The sequence below is a fragment of the Macrobrachium nipponense genome, chromosome 11 (genome assembly GCF_015104395.2).
Source record: "Macrobrachium nipponense isolate FS-2020 chromosome 11, ASM1510439v2, whole genome shotgun sequence".
NCBI lineage: Eukaryota > Metazoa > Arthropoda > Malacostraca > Decapoda > Palaemonidae > Macrobrachium > Macrobrachium nipponense.
The window spans coordinates 27,861,257-27,866,007 of NC_061087.1; the positions used below are offsets into that span (position 1 = coordinate 27,861,257).

The 4,751-nt window shown below is 35.9% G+C and overlaps 1 non-coding gene across 1 annotated transcript; it reads right to left on the reverse strand.

Annotated features, from left to right (window-relative positions):
- Positions 1 to 3,839: 3,839 nt before the first annotated feature.
- On the reverse strand, positions 3,840 to 3,913 carry Trnan-guu (transfer RNA asparagine (anticodon GUU)). Its single transcript has one exon. It is a non-coding gene; the product is annotated as a tRNA-Asn (tRNA).
- Between the last annotated feature and the right edge of the window lie 838 nt (positions 3,914 to 4,751).

Genomic DNA, 4,751 nt, shown 5'->3' on the forward strand with positions numbered 1-4,751 from the left:
ATAAACAGGTCGTGTTAATAAGCGTCGCTTCTTCGGTTCGTATCTGAAACAACGCAGCTCCGACGCCGTATGTTTACAGTTCTCCACTTTTCACAAAAGGCTGCCTTCGCATTTTATGAACTTTGATCAATGGCGGGAAAGGTTAATATGCGCGCTCCCAAGCCAAGGCAGGTCGGGGTAAATGAAAGAGCTTGGAGGGAGGGAGGGATGTTCGGGGATGTGGGTACATCCTTGATCCAGAACCTGATATCACAATATGCTCGACATCGACCTAAACGTTCGGTCTTTGTTTTAGAGCCTCGTCTCCTGCTTCAGGGACAGGAGGGCGGGGTAAGGTAGGGAGGTTGGGCGTGCTCTATTATTATTATTATTGCCTTTTGTTTATAAGCTACTCTTTTTATTATCAAAAGCAGTGAGTGGGATGGAGGGAGATTGCTTCAAGCTTATCATTACGAAACTTATATCATCTTATCGTCTGATTTTATGTTGTTATTGTATAAAAAAAAAATGAGTTTGATTTTTACGATTTGTCTTTTTCATTCAGTTCTGTTTCTGGCATTCGTGGTGATAAGGAATGTGTGTGGATGTATAACTGTACAACTCTCTCTCTCTCTCTCTCTCTCTCATCTCTCTCTCTCTCTATATATATATATATATATATATATATATATATATTTATATATATATATATATGTGTGTGTGTGTGTGTGTGTGTGTGTGTGTGTGTGTGTGTGTACTGAAGAGACAGAGAGTTAAAAAAACAAACAAGAATGGAACGCATGAAATAAGCGCCATTTGTTTAATTTCATGTATGCCATTTATTTTCACGGCGTCAGTACCACACCAAATTTGAGTCATTTTCCCATTTTTTTTAAAGCCAAAAAAATTAATAATAATAGATAAACAAAGCGAGAAATAAACAACAAATATAGGAAATTAAATGAATAACAAAGACTCCTTAATAACCACAAAGCTAAACTATGAAGAACTTGACAGATAATCTCAAAGAGAATGCTTCGCAAATTAATCATTATAACAGCCGCCCCGCCCCCTGACAAAAGAGTAAGACTATAAACAAAGCAACGACGTATTAATCATTATAATTCACATAATTCGAATGCCTTTGATTACGCGTTGTGTTATGTAAACAAGCTGCGAATAAGTCGAAAGGTTAAAGGTCCTAATCATGTGTCATAAAACGACTTCCGGTTTGATTTGGAAAAATAAAAAATAAAAAATAAAATAAAAAATGCATAAGCAGAGGGATGGTAGAGCTTTTTTATGTTTTTGTCATCAACCGGTTGAATAGACACCAACATTTCCCTCAAAATATATTGTTCGTGGGTTTGTCGATGAATGAAAACAAAAATGTACTTCGATGTTTGTTTAATGTTAGCCGGGCTAACATTTACCGGGTGGAAACGAAGTGGGGGGTGGGGATGATTTGGTGTTTGTTCGTCATTGTTCGTGCGTGTGTTTGCGTATGTGTGTGTGTGTTTGTATGTGAATGCGTAAGTGTATGTATGTGTACCAGATGGACAGAGAGTTACAAATATGTTTCGTGCGTGTGTTTGTGTATGCGTATGTTTGTGTTTGTATGTGTGTATATATGTGTGTATCAGAGGGACAGAGAGTTACAAACAAACTTGAGTTTCGTACGTGTTTGTGTGTATGTATTTGAGTGTATACATATGTTTGTGTTTGTATGGGTGTATATGTATTTGTATGTGTACCAGAGGGACAAAGAGTTACAGACAAATATGAGTTTCGTGTGTGTGTTTGTGTGTATGTATTCGTGTGTGTGTATTCACTTGTTTGTGTTTGTATATGTGTATGTATACCAAAGGGACAAAGAGTTACAAACAAACACGAGTTTCGTGCGTGTGTTTGTGTGTATTTATTTGTGTGTGTGTGCGCATGTGTACTAGAGGGACGGAGAGTTACAAAGCACACACGAGTTTCATGGGCGTGTTTGTGTGTTTGCGTATGTGTGTATGCATGTGTGTATGTGAACAGAAGATACAGGGAATTGAAATCAAACACGTGTGAAACAAACAAACAAAAAAATCTCATGAAAATATATCTCTTATGCTACCTTTCCCTTTCAGGCGACTAGTTCTAATCTGTCCAAGTAATGGGTCCGTAATCCGTATATATTACGCATTACGTGGTACACTGTAAATGGTATTAATGGTTCTTTGAAACGTTCTTTAGGTCTACTGCTAGATTCTTTTTTTTTTTTATTCATTCCTTTAGTAAATTAAAGCTGTAACATAATAAAAATAAATTGGGAAGTTATAAGTAACTTGGTAGTGGATCTCTGTCAATAAAAGCTTGTTTATATAGTATATATATATATATATATATATATATATATATATCTATAATATATGTATATTATAAATTATATAAAATAATATAATTTATATATTATAAATATATATATATATATATATATATATATATATATATATATATATATATATAATATATATATATATAATACTGACATTCGAGTAAATGAAAGCTTTAGTTATCTATATAAAAATAAAAACATTCGATATGTTCAAGCTGAGTGGTTTCGGAATTAAAGTTGTAGTGTTTTTTTTCAGTTAAAGTTATATTGTTCTATAAACGAAGAAAATAGGTCGCAGGTGTTTGGAAATTGAATTCGCATTATTCCATGAACTAGAAACTCCAGAATTCTACAAATTCAAAATTATTGCCTCTCCGATTTTAAGTTAATTTCGCTTTTCAATAAAGCTCCGTTGCTTAGAATTAAAGCTATCGGGTTTCGTAAATGAAAGTGGAAACGTTCTTTGAATTAAAGCTAAGACCACTCCGAAATTAAAGTTGAAGTTTTAGCCCAATTTACCATAAAAAGCAAATATGCCTCGCTGTCGAACTTCTGAAGTTCCAGAGGGCCTTTATACCTCCCACTGCTGGACTGTGGAACAACCTCCCAGAGGCCAGAGGATGTTTAAATTTCAGGTCAGTGACCCCCCTGTGGGCTTGATCCATTTGTAGAGGGGTCATCTCAGTAATAATATTGACACCATAGTAGTGTTCTGTAAGTTGCACTGACTCCTTAGTAGTGTTCTGTGAGATGCAATGGCTCCCTAGTAATGTTTTGTAGCCCCTATTAATGTTCCGTAAATCAAAGATGCATTGTTCCCGCTATTAGTGTAAGATGCAAATGGCCCGTGGTTAGTGTTCCATAAACTACAGATGCATTGCCTCCCTTATTCGCGTTCAGTAAATGAAATCCACAATACCTCCGATTGAAGTTAATGTATATTTCAGATGTAATTTTCCATCGAAACCAAATATTGTTTTTCTTCATAAATCAAAATTCTATTGTTCTTTTTAGCAACAATATTGTTTCCACATTCCTGCAATTGTCACTTACTTCACAATTGCCCAGTTGTTTATTAAGTTAATATCCCAGTTAAAGAACAAATTATGTATCACCAAAATCACAGTTGTTCTTATTTAATACGTGCATAGAAATACGCATGACTATACGCGCGCAAGTAAAAACATTCCTAGCGATTCGTCTACTCGATCAGCGAGTACTTTCTCGGGCATCGTACATCTGGCAGAGTCGCCACACAGCCCGCCTTCCTCGTTACGTCATCGTCGGTACCTCCACCACGAACACCGTAGGAGCTGAGTCACCTGCACCGTCGTAGTAGCTCTTACCTCGTTCTTTATCTTTTATATTATTCTTTTACGTTTGATATCAAGAACTTCCGTTGTATTTTCTTGGGTTAAATCCAAAGTTTGTTTTACGTATATCATCGGGTTAAACCAGATTTCGCGAAACAACAAAAGACGACCGCCCCCGGGTGGGCTCGAACCACCAACCTTTCGGTTAACAGCCGAACGCGCTAACCGATTGTGCCACGGAGGCTTAGAAAAACTTGGCAAGCTAGTCTCTTTATCAACAATATATATATATATATATATATATATCTATATATATATATATATATATATATATATATATATATATGTGTGTGGTGTGTGTGTGTGTGTGTGTGTGTACGCACAAAACACACACACATATATATTATTATTACTCGTGTTTTTCGCTTCATGGAAAAAATGGAAAACACTAGACTGATGCAGAGAGGATATATATACACAAATATATAAATATGCACACATATATACATATAATAAAACATATACGTGTGTGTGTATGTGTGTTTATCCTCCCTGAATCAACCCCTTGTCCTCCATGCTCTCCGTGCAACTAAAAAGCACGAATAATAAAAAGAAAATAGAAACAAGAAACCGATTCGCCATCAGCGCATTTCATACACCAATACCCAGGTAAAAGCAGGAAATTGCTCTGGCTAAAGCAATTCATATCGGCGAGGCAAAACTCCGAGCACACGCTTTCAGGCGCTCCTCTTTTGTTTTTGCTTTTGTTTGTCGTCTGTTTCTGCAAGCTTTTATTAAAGTCCTGTGCATCTTTTAAGCTTTTATTCACTGCCTTTGATTCCTTATAGGCCTAAATTCACGCTAGTTCCTTTGCCAGTATATCATGACCTACTTCGATGCTAGTTAGTTTCAATTCAGTGAATGATTTGAGCAATATACAGGTCTTCATTTATGGAGCCGTTGTCTTCTGAAATCGTTAATTTTATGTCGTACGTCGTTTTGAAAACCTGCGAGAAAAACCTGATGCCTTATAGATGATAAATTATTCATTTTTATTCAGTTATGCCCAGGAACGAATTGAT